The sequence below is a fragment of the Aotus nancymaae genome, unplaced genomic scaffold (assembly GCF_030222135.1).
Source record: "Aotus nancymaae isolate 86718 unplaced genomic scaffold, 86718_ANA_hifiasm-v0.15.2.pri h1tg000040l, whole genome shotgun sequence".
NCBI classification, from domain to species: Eukaryota; Metazoa; Chordata; class Mammalia; order Primates; family Aotidae; genus Aotus; species Aotus nancymaae.
Genome location: NW_026988454.1, coordinates 54,776,994 through 54,800,838, shown reverse-complemented (window position 1 = coordinate 54,800,838; position 23,845 = coordinate 54,776,994). Strand labels below are relative to the sequence as shown.

Sequence of the window (23,845 nt, the reverse complement as noted above, 5' to 3'; positions counted from 1 at the left end):
ATATCACCTTACTGTAAAAATATATAATATGTTTCTATTAATGTACAGTTTATGACCTTCCTAAGGCTTTATAATTTTCTCCATAGAAAATTATCATCTTTCCTTAAGTCAATTTCTACTTAAAGTTTTTGTAGCTATTTTAAGTGGATTTTTTTTCCTTTGGCAATTTCTATAGCTTTGTTTCTCATATATAGGAAAACTTGATTTTGTATATTCATTTTACATCTGGAAATTATTTTGAACTGTTAGTTCTATTCATTTGTCTATGGATTTTTTTCATATTTTCTTTGTAAAAAATCATATCATCTTCAAAAGACTGTTTTGCTGTAATTTTATATTTTAATTCTGATGCTTTTAATATGTTTTATTAAAAAATTATTATATAAAAATTATTTTATTTCAAGACCTAAAATTTTCAGTACAATGTTGAATAGAAACATTGTTTTGTTTCTCATTTTAAAAGGTATGTATCTAAAATTTCACCATTTACTTTTACTTTAGATTTAGGTTATTCATAGACGATTTTTATCTGCTCAAAATAGTCTATAATTCTCATTTGCTTATATTTTTTCTGCTTTCATAAACAAGTGTTGAATAGTATTCAATGCTTATCAATATCTTAGATGAACCTTTGGATTTTCTCTTTTACCATCTTAATGCTGTATTCTATAGTACATTTTCTGGTGTTGTACTCTCTTTGCATTTCTGGATTAAAAGCAAGTTGCTTATGACTCATCTTTCTTTTTATACATTTTGTGTTACAGTTTTATATAGAATATTTGAATCTGTTCAGAAGTGAGATTGATCTATAAATTTCTTAGCTTGTACTATATCTGTTTGATTTTGGGTTGAAGTTATTGAGGCACTTCAACTGTTTTTGTTTTCTAAATTATTTGAAATAATTTTTTAGAATAGGAATTTTTTTTTAATTGTTCACTTGGCAAAATAAATCCCATATAGAAATAGTAAAAGTGTGGAGATTTTAGGGGAAAGGGAGGGCATTGGGGGTAAGGTTTTGTATTATCAATTCAATTTATTCACTAGTCTTTATTTTACTCAAGTTTCTAATTTTTCTTGAGCAGATTTTATAATTTGTATTTGTTCTAGCTAATTATCTTTTTTGTTTTCATTTTTGAATTTATACACATAAAATTATTTCTTTAAAGCTTTTGAAATAAAAAAATCTTTACTGTAGTTGTCTTTTCATAATGGTTTAAGTCATTTTTGGATAAATATTCATAAATATTTATATGAGCTTGATTTTTTGATATAATACCCACTTTAGTTTATTAAATTAATTGTTATTTTCTGAATTACTTTTGTTTTGTATTTTTAGTAGAGATAGGGTTTCACTATGTTGGCCAGACTGGTCTCGAACTCCTGACCTTGGATTATCAATCCATCAGCCTCGACCTCCCAAAGTGCTGGGATTACAGATGTGAGCTACCGCTTCTGGCCAATTGGTTTTTACTCTTAATTATCTCCTTTGTTTTGTACTTTATATTATCTCTATATAATTTTTTTGCTATCTGCTTGACTTAAATGCTGAAACCATTTTTTAAATCTTTCTTTATCTTTTTTCACAGCCTGTACTTCAAGCTATATTTGTTCCATTAGGACAGCTTTAGTTAACAGAAATTTATAGTTTCTTTACTATAATTAACAGGAATTTATGGGTCCTTTTACTTTGAATGTGAAATGCTTTTTCACAACTGCTGTGAATTGACCTTTATCACATGAGCAATTTAGAATTGGATATGTAAGTTTCCAATTGTGTATGCTTTAAAACATTATCATAAATTACTGCTATTGTATGATGAGATGCAATGATTTTTTAGAGGAAATAAATGTCAGAGGAACCATGTGCTTAATGACATAGAATTGTGAATTAGGCAAATGCTACTGTGTTGATCAAAATTATTCTCTTTATTATTTGATAATATGACAACTGATCATAAACAACTATTAATTCTTGCTGATAATGATAGTTTTCCAGGGGAAATGTTCTGGTAGAAATGTTAGAACTATAGCAGGATCTCCTAGTGTTCCTGAAAGACTAGAAACCTATTCAGTCTCAATTTTTAAAATATGTAAACTGGACAATTTTGTTCTTAATTGTCATTTATTCTAAATGAAGTAACTCAAGAATGAGAAACCAATTGTATGTTTTCACTTATGATTTGGAAGCTTATATAAGGACACAAAGGTAGGAGAATGGTATAATGAATTTCAGGGACCCAGGGAGAAAGTTGAGAGGTGGGTGATGAATAAAAGACTATATATTGGGCACAGTGTACACTGCTGCACCAAAATCTCAGAAATCACCACTAAATAACTTATCCATGTAACAAAAAATATTTATTGTTTATATTAAAAATCCCCTGTATCCCCAAAACTACTGTAATTAATATATATAAAATGTCAGTCTGATAAAGTTGCAGTTTTGCTTTCCAAATAAAACATTTGAGATGGAAAAATGGAAGGCTTCTTATCAAAATAGATCTATACATTCACACTGTGGTTTAATATTTTGTTGTTGCTGTCATAGTAACTATAGATATAAAATGGTAAAACTAGGCTCAAAATATCTTTAAAGTCCATAATAGAACAAAAACCTAAAATGATAAGCAGAAGAGAAGGCAGAATCTAGTTAGGCTCCTCATCCAGGGTAGACAGTTGGGCCTAGGTGTGAGATAGAAAAGAGCAAAGGTGTTGAGTGGATGGGGCATTGGGGAACTAGAAAACCTGAGCCAAAGTCTCTCTCTTTAAAGCTAGGACCTAGAGTGTCACTGGAAAGAATTTTCCACAGTTTTTAGAAGGATGCAGTCCCAAAGAAATAAGAAAGCATAGATTCAAGAGCTGAGGCAAGTTGCTCATTTGTTTGAAGATAGTATTGTCAGTATCCCATTATAATGGTGGAGGATCTCAGGTTCTCTTATAGAACCTAATTCTGGACAAGAGGTCTGGCAAGCTCTGGGGATGCAACAGAAACCTACAACCAGAGAAGTGTCTGCAGAGAGTAAGATTGAGCAAGAGAAATAGAAGGAAAAAAAGCAAACACTTGAAAACACTGCCCACTTGAAATAACTCTGGTAACCAGTATTTCAAAATGTCTAATGCTAATATGTTTTTAAATTAACAAGCAGTTTAGAAATTTACTTCAGATCAAATTACTTTCATAAAACAGTCTTTAAAGATGACTTAAAATTAATACATATTCTATATATAAAAATAACAAATGAAAATATATTTTCTTTTAAAGTTGTGTCAGATATTTTTTAAAGTGGAAATGAAACAAGAACAAGAAAACATGAAAAATCATGAAAGCAATAGATGAAAAAAGTCTAGATGAGTGCATTTCATATTGTTTGTGGTAAAAGATTATTCTTTTCCAATTTGATATTTTTATGAAATAAAATAATGAATTCAGTTAAATTACAAAAACTATCAGAATGTGCAAAATGCAAGCACAATTTTTATATTCAATAGACATAAAATAATTTTAATAAATTTTAATACATATAATCAGAACAGAAAAAAGAAAATAATTTTAAATATTACACATCTGTTTTGAAAGCAATTAATATATGGAGTCACTATTACACTAGTAATTTAGTACCATTCTGTAAATAGTTATTAGTAAAATAATGATTCATTTTCTTAAACACTTTGAATGACACCACTGTATATTAATAAACATTTGAAGTTTTTTATATAACAAGTGTGCTTGCTCCTTGTTTATGAACTACTTAGGAAAATATTAGCAAAAATGCTCCCCATAGGGTATAATGTGCATTAAAAATGTTTCTATGTTTTATTTTAATATCATTCATAACAGAGGAATCACATTCACAAGAGATCTCATGATGCTCATTTTTAGCTTTCATCCAAAATGAAACAAATGACACCATTTTCAAACATCATCAATTTTTCTTTACTATCCAGATCCAACAATTTATAATGCAAAGTTACAAGAATTAAATTTAAATTAGCATCAGATGAAAGAAATGGACTCTAGATCTATAAAGTTTTTTTCTGTCTATGCATTTCTCTTGATTAAAAAAAGAAAATTGGCCAGGTGCAGTGGCTCATGCCTGTAATCCCAGCACTTTGAGAGGGTGAGGCAGGCAGATCACTTAAGGTCAGGCATTCAAGACCAGCCTGGCCAACATGGCGAAACACTGCCTCTACTAAAAATACAAAATTAGCCAGGAGTGGTGGCAGGTGCTTCTAATCCCAGCTACTGGGGAGGCTGAGGCAGGAGAATCGTTTCAACCCAGGAAGCAGAAGTTGCAGCCAGCCAAGACCACATCACTGCACTTCAGCCTGGGCAACAAGAGTGAAACTGCATCTCAAAAAAAAAAAAAAGAGAAAAAGAAAATCAAAACATTCTATCACATTACTTCAGTCTAATCATGAGAAAATGTTAGATGGCCTCAAATTGAAGGATGTGCCACAAAATGACTACTCTAACCAAAACTCTTTAAAATAATCAAAGACATTAAAAAAGAAAAGAAAAAAAGGCAAGACTGAGAAACTGTCCCAATTGGAGAAGACTAAAGAGATGTGATGAGTAAACACAACGTGGTATCTTGGGTTGAATTCAAATGAAGTCTGAAATTAAAGCTAAAATAAACATGTTAAATCCAATCACATTTGGTGATAAATTTTTGCAGATGTGCAATAGCAAGACAATAGCTTGTTTCATTGATGTATAATATTAAATTATGAAATTTGTCAAATAGGCAGTAGAAAATTGTTTTTGCCTTTAATCTTATCTGCAGTTGAAAAATATGTTGTGTTCCCTTCTTGATGTATGAGTATTAAGAACATTAAAATAGAATAATGGCCTCCAGCTCCATTCAAGTTGGGGTAAAGGCCATTAGTTCTTCCTTTTTATGGCTGAGTAGTATTCCATGGTGTATATATAACTCATTTTCTTTATCACTCACTGGTTGATGGGTATTTAGGTTGGTTCCATATTTTTGCAATTGCAAATTGTGCTGCCATAAACATGCGAGTGCATGAGTCTTTTTCATATAGTGACTTCTTTTTCTTTGGGTAGATACCCAGTAGTGGGATTGCTGAATCAAATGGTAGTTCTACTTTCAGTTCTTTAAGAAATCTCCATATTATTTTCCATAGTGGTTTTACCAGTTTACATCCTACCACCAGTGTAAAAGTTTTCTCTTTTTTAGCACATTCATGCCAAGCTCTATTATTGTTTGATTTTTTAATCATGGCCATTCTTGCAGGAGTAAGGTGGTATCTCATTGTGGTTTTAATTTGCATTTCCCTAATAATTAGTGATGTTGAGCATTTTTCATGTTGTTTGGCTGTTTGTATACCTTATTTTGAGAATTATTTATTCATGTCCTTTGTCCACTTTTTGATGGGATTATTTGTGTTTTTTCATGCTGATTTGTTTCAGTTCCTTGTAGATTTTGGATATTAGTCCTTTGTAGGATGCATAGTTTGCAAATATTTTACCCCACTCTGTGGCTTCTCTGCTTATTCTGCTGATTATTTCTTTTGCTGTGGAGAAGCTTTTTAGTTTAATTGGGTCCCATTTATTTACTTGTTTTTTGTTTTTGTTGCATTTGTTTTTGGGGTCTTAGTCATGAATTCCTTGCCTAAGCCAGTACTTAGAAGAGTTTTTCTAATATTATCTTCTAGAATTTTTATGGTTTCAGGTCTTAATTTAAGTCTTTGATCCATCTTGAGTTGATTTTTGTATAAGGTGAGAGATGAGGATCCAGTTTCACTCTTCTACATTTGACTTACCAGTTTCCCCGGCACCATTTATTGAATAGAGTGTCCTTTTCCCACTTTATTTGGTTTTATTTCTGAGTTCTCTACTCTGTTCCATTGGTCTACATGTCAGTTTTTATACCAGAACCATGCTATTTTGGTAACTATAGCCTTGTGCTATAATTTGAAGTTGGGTAGTGTGATGCCTCCAGATACGTTCTTTTTTGGTTCAATATTAATTTTAGGATTTTTTTTTATAGTTCTGTGAAAAATGATGATGATATTTTGATGGGAGTTGCATTGAATTTGTAAATTGCTTCGGACAGTATAGCCATTTTTTACAATATTGATTCTACCCATCCATGAACATAGGATGTGTTTCCATTTGTTTGTATCATCTATGATTTCTTTCAGCAGTGTTTTTTAGTTTTCCTTGTAAAAATGTCTTTCCTAGGTTAAGTGTATTTCTAAGTATTTTATTTTATATTTTTTGCAGATGTTGTAAAACGAATTGAGTTTTTGATTTGATTCTCAGCTTGGTCATTGTTGGGGTATAGCAGTGCTATTGATTTGTGTACATTGATTTTGTATCCTGAGAGTTTACTGAATTTATTTCTTAGATCTGGGAGGTTTGGGATGAGTCTTTAGGTTTTCTAAGTATATAATTATATCATCAGTGAATAGTGACAGTTTGACTTCCTTTTTTTCAATGTGGATGCCTTTTATTTCTTTCTCTTGTCTGATTGCTCTGGCTAGGACTTCCAGTACTATGTTAAATAGAAGTGGTGAAAGAGGGCATCCTTGTCTTGTTTTAGTTCTCAGGGGGGAATGCTTTCAGCTTTCCTCATTCAGTCTACTTTTGACTGTGGGTTTGTCATAGATGGCTTTTATTACTTTGAGGTATGCCCTTTATATGTCCATTTCATTGAAGGTTTTTATCATGAAGCGATGTTGAATTTTATCAAATGCTTTTTCTGCATCTATTGAGATTATCATATGATTTTTGTTTTAAATACGGTTTATGTGATGTACTATATTTATTGACTTGTTTGTGTTAAACCATCCCTGCATCCCTGGTATGAAACCTACTTAGCATGTTGTATTATCTTTTTTTATATGCTATTGGATTATATGCTAGCATTTTGTTAAGGATTTTTGCATCTATATTCATCAGTGCTACTGGTCTATAGTTTTCTTTCTTTGTTATGTCCTTTCCTGGTTTTGGTATTCAGGTGATATTGGCTTCATAGAGTGATTTAGGGAACATTTCCTCTTTTTTTGTCTTTTGAAATAGTTTCAGTAGGATTGGTACCAATTCTTTGAATGAATGTCTGATAGAATTGAGCTGTGAATCCATCTGGTCCTGGACTTTTTTTGATGGGCAATTATTTTTATTACTGTTTCAATCACATTGTTGGTTATAGATGTTTTCAGAGTTTTTATTTCTTTCTGATTTAATCTAGGAGAATTGTACATTTCCAGAAAGGTATCCAGCTCCTCTAGATTTTCTAGTTTGTGTGCATAAAGGTATTCATAGTAGCCTTGAATGATCATTTGCATTTCTGTGGTATCAGCTGTAATATCAACAGTTTTATTTCTAGTTGACATTATTTGGATCTTCTCTCTTCTTTTCCTGGTTAATCTTGCTAACAATGTCTCAATTTTGTTTATCTTGTTAAAGAAGTTTTTTGTTCATTTATATTTTTTGTTTGTTTCAGTGTATTTAGCTCTGCTCTGATCTTTGTTATTTCTTTCCTTCTGCTCGGTTTGGGTTTGTTTTATTCTTGTTTCTCTAGTTCCTCAAAGTGTGATATTAGGTCATCTACTTGTGCCCTTTCAGGATTTTTAAATTAATGCTATAAACTTTTTGCTTAGCACCATTTTTGCTGTATCCCAGAGGTTTTGATAAGTTATGTGTCACTATTATTGTTCATTTCAAAGAATTTCTTAATTTCCATATTGACTTTATTGTTAACTCAAAGATAATTTAAGAGCAGATTATTTCATTTCCATGTATTTGTATAGTTTTAGGGTTCATTTTGGTGTTGATTTCTAGTTTTATTCTTCTGTTGTCTAAGAAGATACTTGATATGATGTCAATTCTCATAAATTTATTGAGACTTGTATAGTTGCCTATCATATGGTCTATCTTGGAGAATGTTCCATGTGCTGATGAGAAGAATGTATATTATGCAGTAGTTGGGAATACTGTTCTGTAAATATCTGTTAAGTCCATTTATTCTAGGATATAGTTTAAGTCCATCGTTTCTTTGTTGACTTTCTGTCTGGATGATCTGTCTGGCACTGTCAGTGAAGTATTAAAATCCCCCACTGTTATTATGTGACTATCTCATTACTTAGGTTTAGTAGTAATTGTTTCATAAATTCGGGAGCTTCAGTGTCAGGTTCATATATATATTTAGGAGTGTAATATATTTTTGTTAGGCTAATCTTTCTATCATTATATAATGTCCTTCTTTGTCTATTTTTACTGTTGTGGCTTTAAAGTCTGTTTTGTCTGATATAAGAATAGCTATTCCTGCTTGCTTTTGGTTTCCATTTGCATGGGATATCTTTTTCCACCCCTTTACCTTAAGTTTATGTGAGTCCTTATGTGTTTGGTGAATCTCTTAAAGACAGCAGATATGTATATATATATTTGATCCATTCTGTCATTCTGTATCTTTTAAGTGAAGCACTTAGGCCATTTATATTCAACACTAGTATTGAGATATGAGATACTGTTCTATTCATCCTGTTAGTTGTGCTAAAATACCATTTTTTTCATTGTGCTATTGTTATATAGGCCCTGTGAGATTTATGCTTTAGAGAAGTTCTATTTAGGTGTATGTTGAGGTTTTGTTTCAAGATTTAGGACTCCTTTTAGCATTTCTTGTAGTGCTGATTTGGTAGTGGCGATTCTCTCAGCATGTGTTTGTGTGAAACAGACTATCTCTTCTTCACTTATGAAGCTTAGTTTTGCTGGATGACAAATTCTTGGCTGACAATTATTTTATTTAAGGACCCTAATCCCTTCTGACTTACTATGTTTTCAGTGTTTCTTTAATGAATGTCACTAAATGAATACAGACATGATCACTAGTAGTATCTAATTCAGAATTGCTGTTTTTTGGTCTATGAGGATAAATTTAAATATAAAAAATTTCCTCTAGATACTGAAATTTAAATGAAATACAGCTTGCCTTCAAATTCTGTTTTATTGGTCCTCCCACACTTTCAGTAACTAAGATAATACAATATAAAAGGACATGGCATTATAGAAATTCAGTAAGTGTAATTCTTCTTAGTCACATCAGAAAAGAAGCAAAATACCCCTTTCTACAGTGAGGTTTACTTTGAATTATTAGTAATCTTTCTTTGCTACCTAGATTATCATTACTTTTTCACAATATTTCTGCCTGTTTTCATACCAAATATATAGTTTTTGGTGCATATCAAGACTTAGAGATATTTCAAGTCAGGCTTGACAGCTAGATTTATTTTTTGAGAATGAGCAATATTACTAGTAAAACAATGTTTTTTATTTTAAATATTAATAGATTAAAAAGATGACATGTTCACTATGTTTTATTAATGAATATAGATTTTCTTGTTCTATACTGAGACAACTAATTTTGGTTGAGCATACTCTGAATAGTGACTAAATACTTTAGAGAAATATATTTGGAAATGTATTAACATGTTTAGATTATAAACTTACATTTAATATTCTCAAACTATTTCTTTAGAAAAATTCTCAAATTTATTGGGAAGAATTAATGCATTAAAATAATTTTCTACATATTTGCTTTTAAGATAAAATCCAGTGGAAAAAACAGAAATAGCAAACATATGAGAATGGATGAAGTTTGCTAAGAAGACATGTTTTTCTTTATGGTAGATATTAATGATTGCTTACTCAATGGCCATTTTATTCCACTTCTTCCATTCTGACAGAATTTCCCTCTTGCCATAGAGGCAGAAAAAGTCCAGATATCCATTTTCTGGTATCCCTGATAGCTATGTCAAAAGGGATGGAAGAAGTGCTACATGTTTCTGGAATAGTTTTAGGAATTTAAAATAAGAGAGACCAGTGAAAGGAAATACCTTCGTTTTTGCTGCTTTTGGAAATTGTCCTGGGAGGATGAATTGATGAAAGCTATGACAGCCATGATGTAGTCACAGCAGGTAAGCCAAGGGCTCTGACACTTCTGGGCTGTGGAAAAAATAAACTTTGTAACTGTTTTCTTCTGGACTTTCTGTTACATCATATAAAAACTTATACTTTTAGTTAGGTACCATCTTGATGCGATAGTTTCTGCTTAAGAGCTAGATTAATTCTACTCTATAAAGATATTAAGAAGTAGCTAAAATATGCTCATGCTGGTGGTCAGTGCCTGATGTGGGGAGATGAATGGATGGGTGAAGAGTTAAGAATGATTGTAAAGTTGAAATTACAGTTTTATGTTTATCCGAACTAATATTATCTTTTGGGCTGTAGAAATGTGAAAGCTGTTGTTTGGAAAAGCGGAGTCTCTGAGAAGCAGGTATACTGATATTAGAAATGACAGGTGAAAACCTAACGACAAAGATGAACTGGAAACCAGAGTACGACATTGGCAGTTATAACGATGACTGAATCATCAATGGAAAGGCAAATTATGTTTAGGATAGTATGTTTTTAAAAGACACAGATGTGAAATCAAATAGCGTTTTTAATGGTTAAATATTTTGGACCATGCCAGGGTGAGGTTTAGCTGATTAGAAAATGGATACATTTGGTTATATTACTTCCCAAGTGTCTTATAAATAGAGGCACTGATTGCCTTTCGTCCAGGCTGTATTTTCCATGGTGAAAAGATATTTCATTGCCTTTGTTCATGCACAGGTAAAATGTAGCCTCTCAAAGTCTTGAATTAATCATAAATTTTTGCCTAAGTATTTTTCTCAAAACCATTTCATATTCTGCACACCAAATTATTTAAACTCTTTGGGCTTCTTTTTGAGCCATTATTTCCATTGACTTTCTCTTCCTCCCTCTCTGGCTGAACATCTGCATAGATATTCCTCTTACTATGCATTGGTCAAACATCTATGAGAGATAAGCTCCAACAGTCTCTGGTATGGATTCTATGGTGATTTGAAATATTTTTCAATATTTAAAAATGCCACTCTCATCAAAAGAGTGTCCAATTGCCTTTCTTTGAATATAGAACCATCTTAACATGAAAAAATATAACATGTCTGAGAGTTTACTCTATGTTCAAGCTAATGAGTTTGCCTGCTACAGTTTCAGGATTGCTTGTAGACTTCTGAGTCAGAAAAGAGCTTTATTACAACAATAACAACAGCCAGAATATCAGAATTTTCTGGTCCCCTAATTACCTAAATTCTAATTCCCCCAGGGAGGTACAAAGAGGGTCAGGTGACATCTGCACACATAAGAAAGAAACTTGAGCTTAGGGAACTCTAATCTTTTAGAAAAGGTTAGTATGCATGTCTTCTTTTCCTTTGGAGGAAGTCATTATTTTTTACTGTATTGGGTAGTAAGCATGACTGCCCATTTCTTGGGAGGATGCACTATATATTTCAATGCCATTGACTATATAAGCATTTTTGAAAAGATACCCTAGACCAAAGGCAGTCAGTGCTTCTATTCACAAGACATGCAGAAACACAAGAGACTGTGGAGAAGCATCTCCCAACACCCCCCGAAAATAATCATGGTTGACTTCTGAGGCTAGCTGTACCTTTCACAGTTTTAGCGGGGATTACAGCTGAATCCAGACAGATGAGTACTCAACTGCCAGACATGTGAGCAAGGTAGCCTTCAGTTGATTCCAGTTCCCAGGCTTCATGCCATTTCAGCTAAAAAATAGAGCAGAGATAAGAAGTTCTCAGCAAACTGTGTTCACATTGCATATTTATGAGTAAAATAAATGTTTTTGGGCCATTATGTTTTGGAGCAGTTTTTTATGCAGGAGCAGATAACCAGAACTGACTGTTTACCTTAATGCAGCTCTGTAAAGGCAAATCTTCCACCAGATTTACCAGCTGTGAGATTAGAGTCCCCACTCCAAAAATTCGGGATAAAATAGGTTTTATTTTTCTTGTATCATACAAACAAATAAAGAAAATAACTCAGCGGGGGAAATTGTAGCTCTAACGAGGAAAATATGTTAACATCAAGATTTAAAGGGTCGTAGTTAAGTGAGACTTTTTGCCATTTCAGTCTCTATCTACATGATCTTTCCTCTATAGGAAGCCAAACAATGTATTTGCTAATATTTTCCTCATGGTGCAGTCTTCCATAATCTATGTCTCCTTGCCATAACCCAAAGAACGTAGAGAACACGAAGACGCTCTATGTATGTAGTCTTGTGTTTGTTACTGAAACTATTTCCCAGTGCTGGAGTCTACAAAATACAGTTTGTAAAAAATGCTTTGGTGTCCAACTCTGCTAGGCATCTAGCAAAGGAGGTAGCAGCATCACCAGCTCAGACCCAGTTAATTCTGATGAAACATTTGTTTAGGGTGAAATCTACTTGCCAAGAAGTAAACTTGAGAGAGTTGAGTTGTGTCTGTTTCACCTCTAGCTTATCAAGTCTTTGTGCTCCCATTCTTCATTTTTTTTTTTTTTGAGACAGGGTCTCATTTTGTCACCCAGGTTGGAGTGTAGTGGCATAGTCTCAGCTCACTGCAATGTCCACCTCCCAGGCTCAAGAAATTCTCCTGCTTCAGCCTCCTGAGTAGCTGGGACTACAAGTGTGAGCTACCACTGGCCTGTTAATTTTTGTATTTTTAGTACAGACGGGGTTTCACCATGTTGGCCAGGCTGGTCTTGAACTCTTGACCTCAAATGATCCACTCACTTAGGCCTCCCAAAGTGCTGGGATTACAGGCATGAGCCACTGCACTTGGTTTGGGCTCTCATTCTAATAATGACATTCAGTCCTTGTTCCCTGAAGGCAATCATGTTTCAGTATTTGTATTGAATTAGGTTCACTTAGATGAGAGAGGTGTAAATTTGTTCTGTCTTGACTATAAATTGACTTGATCTGGCCATTTCTGATTCTCTAAGCTCTATATCAGGATATTGGTTTGCTATAAAAATCTTGTAAGTCTGAACACATATAGAGCATATCATCTTTCTGCTGTCTTGCAGTTATTAGCTCAACATTAGCCCCAGTGATTTCTCCACCTCACTGTGTTTTCTTTGAGGGCTATTAGGTATCCTCCCTCAGAGGTAGATGCTTTTGGAGCATTCAATGCAATGTAATTCCAAATACCATATCTTGCAACCATACAGTTAATCTCTGGCACTTCTCAGTCTCTGAGTCCTGCAATCTCTATAATATTCCAACGGCTTTATTAAATCATGCATGTCTTCTTTTATTAAACTACGGGTGTCTCAAAGGCTGATGTTGGGAAACACTGCAAAGGAGAAAGGACTTACAGAGTGCCTACATAAATTGTTATGAGTAACATATAAACAAGGAACAACAAACTGTGGAAGGCTGCAGGAAGCCTCTAAAGAGGAAGGCCTCTCCATGCCTCATGTTCCGGTGCAGGGTGACCTAGGTTCTGTTACCATAAACATTGTGCTCAAGGATGTAAAACCCCTTCGTAGCACTATGATGTAGCCAGACTTGTAGGCTCCTTGTAAGGCCCAAGCTTCATCAGCTATACGTAGATATTAAGCTAAAGATAACCACAGGTTCTTGTTTTGTGAAACTACCAAACCGCCACTGTTATCAGTCCTTAGGATGACACACCAGTTCCGGCTTACTGATTCACTTCCGGCTCACTGATTCACTCCACCATCACTCCACCCCTACCCTATAGATCAAAGTGATTGTAATCAATAAATAGTGTGGATGATCAGAGCTCGGGGACTTCACTGTTTCCTCCAGAGTAACAAAGTGATGGCCCCCTGGTCCTACTTTTTCTCTTAATCTGTCTCTTTCTCATTTCTTTGTTGCCACTGAACTTGGGGTACCCATGGGTGATGTAGGGCTGGCTCCCTACATTCTGGTGCCCAATGTAGAGCTCATGGATACCTACATTCTGGCACATCAACGTGTGGGGCTCATGGATTCCCTACAGGCTGATACTGTAGTCCCTAAGGATGTCTTCAAATCTTGGCAAAATGTGACCTAAATCAGTTATTTTCATAGCATGTTATAAAATTTTAGTTCAGCCTACAGACAATGTGGATTTGCTTGTTAATGTTACTCCAAAATACACCAAAGCTTACTGTGACACAGCTATACCCATAAATTTATCTATTTTCTATGCTGCTTTTGTGCTACAGTTAAAGAGTTGAGTCGTCATGACAAAGACCATATGGCCCACAAGACCTAAAAAGTTTGCCAAATCCTGTCTCATATGACTGTTACACTTATTTGTGTGTGTGTGTATGTGTGTGTGTGTGTGTGTTTTGTCTTTTTTCCCCCTCTCTGCTCTTTAGTCTGGATATTTTCTATTGGCCTATCTCTCGGTATATTAATCCTTTAATCTTCTTTTCTGCTGTGTTTAATCTATGGATAAACCCATCTATCAAGTCCTTAAATTCAGTTATTATATTTTTCATATCAAGAATTTCTATGTAATTCCTCTTTTGTAGATTTTTTGATTGCTGGTGAAATTCTTATTTTGTATTTACACATTTAATAATTAAAGTTATTTTAAAGTTCATATTTTGTAAGCCAATATTTGGATCACCTGTGGGACTATTTATATTTTCTGTTTTTTCTCTTGGCCTTTGTTTATTTCATTTTGTCTCATGGTAATTTTTCTTTGAAGATGCCAGATATAGTGGTTAAAAAAGGACAGAGATACTCTGAAGCTCTGGCTGAGATCATCTTCATTGACAGAGGCATTTCTTTCTGGTGGGCAGTTACAGTAAGAAAGAGTACCTTAATACCAGTCATGAGGTGGTTGCAAACTAGGTTTGAGTTTTCATGACAGTTGGTTAATTTCCAGTCATCCTTGCCCTTACAGTGTAGCTCTTCCAGTGTCCTAGTTGGATGCCTATGGCATTTACCATGACCTGTCCTCTTTTGTGTGTCCTGAACTCCAAGTTTTGTCTTCTTAGCCCTATGAAGTTTCCAGTAGTTCTTCTCAGCTTCTCAGTCTCTTTACTGTCATCTTCTGATTAGCTTCTTAGTCTATCTAGCTACTTACAGATTGCCACAGAAAAAGTACTACATAACGTTAGGTCTCTTCAAAAGAGCATCCATTTTTTCCAAGACCTTTGTCGTCTCAAGTCCTGGTTGACTTACTAGCTTTCTGATGGTTTCCAATGTGTTTTTTTTTTTTTTTCATTTATATATAAATATTCTGAATAGCTTTTCTAGTCACTCTTGGAAGTGACTTGAAGGGGTCAGCAGGGAGATGATTGTGACAAAGCACTCAAACATTACCCTCAGTAAGCAAATTCTTATTAGTTTTGATAAGTTATTTTCCTTTGTTTCTTATTTCAGTGTGTTTCAAACCATAGATTTCTGTCTCTGGCCCCCTGCACTGGAAAAAAAATTACCCTAGGGTAAGTTTTTTCTCCAGGACTTTGTTTTGTGCTGGTTGCCTGTGGGGGACACCTGCTCTGGAAGGAAGCCATACCACACAGTTCGTTGATTTGTTGTAGCCTGTGAGAAATCCCTGTTGCACTGAATTTGTTTGTTTTGGCTGCCTGTCCTACTGCCTGTCTTTACCTTGCCAAATTACAGGTTTTATATAAATTTTTCTGAGATTCCTCCATTTATTGCCCCAACATCCTCTTTTTCACAGTCAGAGGAATTGTGAGTCAGTGAGATGTGCCTGCTTATACAATCAACCATACATCCTGTATTATGAAACTTCATGGAATTAATATACCATTTTTCTTTATTTTTAAAAAATTTCTCCATTTATTTTGACAGCGCAACTTTAGAAACCATTACATCTAACAAAACCATTTCCTAGGGCTTCATTTCCAGCTTATTTATTATTATTATTTTTAACAATGAACATTTTATGGCACTCTACATGTGCCAGAAAATCCACTAAACACTTGATATATATTATTTAATGTATTTTCCCCATTTTACAGATAAGAAAATTGAGGCACAATGATCTTAACCAACTTTCCCAATGTCACAGAGCTAGCAAGAGCCTGGGCCATAGCCCCAGGAATTCTAGTTTCTTATCCCAGCCCGGAAGTTTGACTTGGATGTTCGTGTCATAGAATGGTAGAGGATAGAAGAAAATCACAAATCACAAGTATTTCCCTGTTGATAACTTCTCAAATACAAGGATGACTCAGGTTGGCTCCCAACACGTGGCATGTCATGGTTCTATCATGCTGATTCCATAGTCTAGACCTCATTTGTGGCTGGCTATCTGGAAGGGGAGGAAAATCCCCCAGACCCTGTGTTGGCTGGAAGTGTTTGGCATTTTGGGTGAGTGAGGGTGTGAAGGGCAGCTTATAATGTCATAGGATATCTGAATCACACTGAATTTTTCTACTCCCATTTCTAGTTCAGCTTTTCCTCCAATACCTGTATATCTTTCTCCTTGGCAATCTACACATCTTTGCTCAAAAGTCACCTTCTAAGCAAAGCTCTCTCTGCTGATCTTATTTAAAATAGCAAGTGCTCTCTCTACAGACATCCAATCCCCTACCTTATTTTTTATAACACTTACTGTCTCTAACAAACAACACAGTTTATTTACTGTCTCTTCCCTACCCCATTACTATATTATTACTATCTAGAAGATTGTCATGCACATATTAGATGTTTATTAAACCTTTGTTGAATAAATGAAGAATAACAACTTAAAAATCAGTTGAATATATTTTAAACTGCTAGAAAATAAATTCAATGAGAAAAAAATTAATTGATTTCAGGGATCACTCTCCTTCATTGCCTGATGTTCAGTGTCTTGAAAACTGTTGTTTTACACATTTTCTCCATTTTATGATTGCTTCAAATGGGAGAATAAATTGATTTTCTTTTATTTAATCTTGGCCAGAATAAGAATTTTATGTTTTAGCTTTTATTTATTTGTTATCTGTGTCTCTCTAAAAGAATATAAATTCCACAAATGTGGGGGAGTTTTCTGTTTACTTCCATCAATATCTGTCGCAATGATGTGTATTCATACGTATTCTCTGTTAACTATTTTGTGTATGTCCAGTTACCTTACTACTGGGAAGAGCTTTCTTTGCTGCAGCCCAGAGCATATGATAGATACATGTTCTGAATCTAATTTACATGTGACTATCTTAATCTTGCGTGACAACAGTGACTTTAATCTTATAACCCTCTTTCTCCTAGACTAGGTGATTAGAAAGGGAATTAAGACGACTTTATTCCCATCATATTACCAGGGCTTAAACTGAACAGGAAATGCCAATATCTTAGAGTCTTCACTGTATAATCTTTGCATGGAGAGATATATGTTGGAAATATAGTTCATCTAGAATGGGAGAGAAAGCAATCTGCTACTCCATTACTAAAAATATAATTAAATTCCTTATTGCTACTGGTTACTTATTTTACATAGCTGAACATGAAATACAAAATGTCAGAAACAATCACCTCCTTTGTACAGTTTATCAGAGTCAGTTGTAATCTTTTGATTTGGAAACCTCATTAACATGATTTCAGCATGTCAGTGGAACTCCATTTAGATAGCATTATTATTTTGCTTTTCTGAAGCTGTGCTAGATAAATTAAGTGACTCTCCAATTGTCAAGTGTTGAGTGCTGTTGCCAGAAGCAAACAATAGAAACAGAAACATAACAATCAGGAAACCTTCAACATATATCAAATTTGCAGACATTTTTCACCTGAATGTCAATTTTGAAAAAAACCCAATAATCTTAATAATTTGTTAAAGCAACAGTTACCTATAAACAAGAATTATATTTGGTGATGGACTCTCTTTGACACAGGGGAATGAAAAATAGAAAGTGGATTAGATTACTTAGAATGGGAACTCTCTGCTTGGAGCATTAGACATATGCTTTGGGGTTAGAAGATACAAAGCTTGTCAAGCTACTTTGTAATTCAGGCCTGGAGCCTCTTTAAATGCATGGCTAGTCTTTATTTTCAGACAACATATTGCTCATTAGCTTTTCTTCAGATACAATCTTAGTGTTCATTTCTTTTTGGTGCTGAGTTCTGCATTTTGTGACACCAATTTTTGGTGCTGAGTTCTGCATTTTGTGACACCAATTATGGAATGGGTGACCTTACTTATCTCCTGCATGTTGCCTGGGCCATAATGCCAATCGGATAACAGGAGGGTCATGATTGGCCTGTGGAGAGGATGATGAAAAATTGTAAGCCAGGACTCTGCTGATGCAGGAGAAGACATAGACTGCAAAAACTGATTGATCATGAAAAGTACATTTGCAAAGGACAGTGAGCATGCACTCTGAAGCCTACAGGAGAAGAGCTCACACTTACACCTCCCATGGCATTATTGTCATGCTTTATTCATTCATTTCTTTAGTAGGCCTAAATGGATGACGGTAGACTCAGGCATTTGATGATAGTTTATTAACCAATTTCTACCTCTTAACTCCTGGATAATAAAAATAAATAAATTTTATTTATAGAGATGACAAGACCTTAGAAATCGTCCCAGGTAGTTCACCTTAATGGGAATGAGAAGGAAAATAAGTTGCCCAAGGTCATAGAGCTTGTAAGGCACAAAGAGTCTGTTTATGCACATTACCTCATTTAGTCTTCATTGTATCTCTGTGAAGTAGTTGTGGAAATTGGCCTAATTCCTATTTTATTAAAGAGAAGAGTTGAGTTTCAGAAATTTCAATACCCAACACGAGAAGAAAAGTGAGTTATAAAATCAGGTCTTGAACTCATAGCTTTAACTCCTCCTGCAATGTTCAGTGGCCTCTGAGTGGTACCCAGAATGAGAACGTTAATAAACTCTGGCCTGTCTTAGCTTCCTACTATTTTTGCTAAACCATTACTTTTTTAAAAAATAAAACTTGATATGTTAACTCACAAAATCTGTTGTTCTGTTATTCCATGTTCTGTGTAATTCTTATCAATAAACTTACTGTAATTAATAAAGCAAACCAAAAAATGATTTATGGAAAACTATTGTTTTTCTATTATACCTCCTGCCATCGTCTTGTTTAAATTTAGTGTCTACACAGATGATATTACTTTCACCTCTTATGCCTTGGCCTTCAAACTCCTTGACTTTTTAACCTGTTTTCCTTACCCTATATTTGATTAGTCAATAATAGGAAATAGGTTGCCTCCATAATCTTAAAGACCAACAACTTAGGGGGATAATTATACTAGGCAAGAGTAGAGATGTTGGCAGTGGCAGGATAGTCAAGGTTGGCTCTGGTCACGTTACCAATTTGAGATTTTATCTTTAATGCAATAGAAAAGCATTGTAATGTTTTCAGTAACCAAGTGACACAATCAGATTCACAATAAAAAAATAAACACACTGCTGTCTGGAAAACAAATTGAAGAAGGACAAAATTGATTTCAAGCAACTAGGGGATTATTAAAAGAGTTGATGATGGTTTGTATCAGGTTGATGGCAATGGGAATAGAGAGAATTTTAGGAGCTAGAAGCAATAGGACATGGCCATTGGTTGAATATAGGACTCGAGGGAAATGAAGTATTTAATAATAATAATAATAATAATAATAACAACAATAAAACACTGTTAGACTTGAAAAACTAAGACTAGTTGTGGAAATATTTACTGAGATAGGGAATACTGAAAAAGAAATAGGGTTAAATTTAGGAGGAAAGACAGATGGGACAAATGGTGAAATTAGGACTTGATGCATTCATTTGTGGTAACAGAGAAATCTGAGTCCTACAGGGAGTAGGATACAGGAGACTGAAGTTAAAAAGAAGAGAGGTTCAAGAAGAGAAGGAGACTCAGGTAAATATGTTATCACAGATACTGTAGGTGGTAGATGCTCCAAGTATGCAGATGTGATCAAATGATCCCAGCTGCAAAGTGAAGATTCATCACATTTAGCAACAGTGAAGTCAGGTATGTTTTTAGTATGAGTTATTTCAATAGATTAGTGGTAGAATCTAGTATTCAGTGAGTTGAGGAATGAGGATAATATGAGAAAATAGAGGCAGATATTGCAAATATTTCTTTTCAGAAGTCAATAACAAAATACAAATCTCAATGCCATCTAAAATTGCTCTTCTCACTCACTGCCTAGATAAAAATCAATCACTCAAAACTGGCAGCTCTACCACTTCTTTTTCAGATTCATACCCACTATCTCTATCAGACTCCCTTAGCCTAGTTCCTCTTAATTTTCACATGAGTCTCCTCATCTTCAGCCCTCTTAGTTACATCATTTGAGAGCTACTGGAATGACCTTTTGAAAATTCATATACTACTCAGAATCCTTCCATGTCTTTCCTTGTTGTGACTAACTTCCCATCTCTCCAGGCTGACCTGGCCATTCCTGGGGTGTGTCCCACATTCTAGCTGCAGAATACTTTTTCAACTTCAAGTGTCTTCTTTGCTTGGCATATGCTGTTTATTTTCCAGGAATGCCTTTAATCCCTTCCTCATTCTACTTTACTTGTCAGATTCTTCTTCAGCCATCACAATTCAGCTGATATTTCATCTCCAGAAAGCTTGTTGGCTTTCCTCTGCTGTCTTTATTAAATGCTGCCACTGCACATGGTGTGTCATCAATTTTCACCAAAGTATTTATTTATCTATCTTTCATTGCTTTATATCCAAAACCTTGTGCAAAATCTGAGACTAAATTGATATGTGCAGAAAGAATGAATACATGCTTTAGAAACAAAGGGAAAGAAATAGAGATGGCCTTTCACTCTCCCCAGATGCCCATCTTATTTATTTATATTTCAGTTGAGATGACTTGAGGGAGCAAGACAGCCTAATAGAAGGCTCCACTGATCAACACCTCCTGCAAGGACACCAAGTTAACAACTATTACACACACAAAAGAACAACTTCATAAGAATCAAAAATTAGGTGAGCACTCAGTCCCTAGTTCTAACTTCACATCACTGGAAGTGCACTGAATAAAGTAGAAAAGATAGTCTTGAATCACTGACCCCTCTCCCATTCCCCCTGGCAGCAGCCACATGGCACAGAGAGAGAGAACCTGTGCCCTCAGGGAAGGGAGAGAACAACAGTTGTTAGACATTGACTTGAACTCAGTGCTGCCCTGCCACAGCAGAAAGAAAAGCCAGGCTGAACTCAGTTGATGCCTGCCATGGAGCGAGTATTTAAACCAGCCCTACCTAGAGGGGAATTGCCCACCCCAGTGGTTGGAACTTGAGTTCTGGCAAGCCACACCATGGTGGGCTAAAATGCTCTGGGGCCATATATAAACTTGAAAGGCAGTCTAGGCCACAAAGACTGCAGCTCCTAGGTGAGTCCTAGGGTTGAACTGATCTCAGTCAGTGAACTTGGACGCACACAATCTATTGAGACACCAGCTAGGTCCGCTAAGGGAGTAATTGAGCCACCCCTATCCTAACCAGGCTGCATAGCTTGTGGCTCCAAAAGAGACCCCCTTCCTTCATTGGAGAAGAGGGGACAGAAAAGTAAAGAGGATTTTGCCTTGCACCTTGGATACCAGGTTAGCCACAGTAGAATAGGTACCAGGCCATTTGTAGGTCCTAGCTCCTGGACATTATTTCTGGACACACCCTAAGCCAGAAGGAAACCTTCTGGCTTGAAGTAAAGGAACCAGTCTTAACAGGACTTATCACCTGCTGACTAAAGAGCCCTTGGGCCCTGAGTAACCAGCAGCGATACCCAGGTAGTATGTTGTGGGCCTAGCATGAGACTATGAGACTTGTTGGCTTTAGATGAGAGACTCTGAAACTTGTTTGCTTTAGATGAGACCTAGCACATTCCCAGCTGTGGTGGCTACAATGGAAGACTCCTTCAGCTTGAGAAAAGGGAAAAGTAAGGGAACTTTGTCTTGCAGCTTAGGTACCAGCTTGGCCACAGAGTGAGGGAGAGCACCAAGCAGGTTAGGGTCCTTAATTTTAAGCCTTGGTTCTTGGATGACATTTATAGACCTATGTTGGATAATAGGGGAGCTCATTTCCATGAAGGGTGATTCCCAGGCCAGGCAGCAAGCCGACTGAAGAGTCCTCGGGTCTTTAAGGGAACATCTGTGGTAGCCTGGCAGTAATCCCTATGGGCCTGTGGTGGTGACGACCATAGATTGAGGTTCCTCTGCCTGTAGAAAAAAGAGGGAAGAGTGGGAAGGACTGTATCTTATGGTTTGAGTGCCAGCAGACCAGCAGTACAGTAGAGTATCAGGTAGACTTCTAAGATTTCTGAGTCCAGTGTTTGGCTCCTGGACAGCACCTCTGGGCCCACTCAGTACCTGGGGGAACTCACCACCTTGAAGGGAAGGATACAAGCCTGGTTGGCCTTGTCTGCTGATGACTACCTCAAGGCATTTAATAATCAAACTCCTAAAGGTCAAGGATAAAGAAAGGAACCTAAAAGGTACAAGAAAAAAGAAGCAAATAACATACAGTGAAGCTCCCATGCATCTGTCACCAGATTTTTCAATAGAAAGCTTACATATAACCCAGGAGAGTGACATGAAATATTTAAAATGCTGAATGGGGGTAAAAAAACTTTTACCATAGAGTTGTATACCTGGCAAAAATATCCGTCAAACATGAAGGAGAAATAAAGACTTTTCAAGACAAACAAAAACTGAGAGATTTCATCAATACCAGATTGATCCTACAAGAAATGCTAAATTGAAAAATAAATAAATGAAAATGGAAACACAACACACCATTACCTATGGGATATAGTGAAAGCAGTACTAAGAGGCAAATTTATAGCTAAAAGTGCCTGTATCAAAAAAGAAGATAAACTTCAAATAAACAACCTAATGATGCATCTTAAAAATAAACTAGAAAAGCAAGAAAAAACCAAACCCAAAATTAGTAGAAGAAAAGAAACAATAATGATCAGAGCAGAAATAAATGAATTTGAAATGAAGAATATAATACAAAATATCAACAAAACAAAAAGTTGGCTTTTTGGAAGATAAACAAAACTGGCCAACCCTTATCCAGGCTAATTAAGAAAAAAACAGCAAAGACCCAAATAAATAAAATTAGAGATGTAAAAGGAGATATCACAACTGATATTACAGAAATTCAAAAGATCATTAGTACCTACTATGAGCAACTGTATGCAAATAAATTGGAAAATCTATAAGTTGATAAATTCCTAGATGCATGCAATGTACCAATATCGAAACATAAAGAAATCCAAAACCTGAACAGACCAATAACAAGTAGTGAGATCAAAGTCAAAATAAAATCCAATCCAGTAAGGAAAATCCTAGGGCCTGATGACTTCATTACTGAATTCTACCCAACATTTCAAGAGGATCTAATACCAATCCTACTCAACTGTTCTGAAAATAGAGGAGGAGGGAATATTTCCAAACTCATTCTACTAGACTGGCATTACCCTGATATCAAAACCAGAAAAAGACACATCAACAAAAGGAAAGCTATAGGCCAATATCTCTGATGAATATTGATGTAAACATTCATAACAAAATATTATCAAACTGAATTCAACAACATATTAAAAAGATCATCATAATCAACGAGTGGGATTTATCTCAGATATGCAAGGGTGATTCAGCACATGCAAATAAATCAGTGTGATACATCATATCAATACAGTGAAGGACAAAAACCATATGATCACTTTCATTGATGCTGAAAAAGCATTTGATAAAATTTCACATCCTTTATGATAAAAATCCTCAAAAAATTGAGGATAGAAGGAACATACTTTAACATAATAAAAGCCATATGTAATAGATCCACAGGTAGTATCATAATCAATGGGGAAAACTGAAAGCCTTTCCTCTAAAATCTGGGATATGACAAGAATGCTCACATTCACCACTGTTATTCAATATAGTACTAGAAGTCCTATTAGGGCAATCAGACTAGAGGAAGAAATAAAGGGCACTCACACTGAAAAGGAAGAAGTCAAATTATCCTGATCTGCAGATGATATAATCTTATATTTGGAAAAACCTAA

The 23,845-nt window shown here is 35.0% G+C and overlaps 1 long non-coding RNA gene across 1 annotated transcript in view; it reads right to left on the bottom strand.

The window, feature by feature from the left end:
* Positions 1–9,864: 9,864 nt before the first annotated feature.
* Positions 9,865–23,845, bottom strand: part of LOC135268300 (uncharacterized) — a 78,624-nt gene continuing 64,643 nt past the window's right edge. Inside the window, exons 2-3 of the long non-coding RNA XR_010336554.1 lie at positions 11,502–11,619; positions 9,865–9,967 (exon numbers count right to left, since the gene is read on the bottom strand). This is a non-coding gene — a long non-coding RNA (uncharacterized LOC135268300). The remainder of the gene's footprint in view (positions 9,968–11,501; positions 11,620–23,845) is intronic.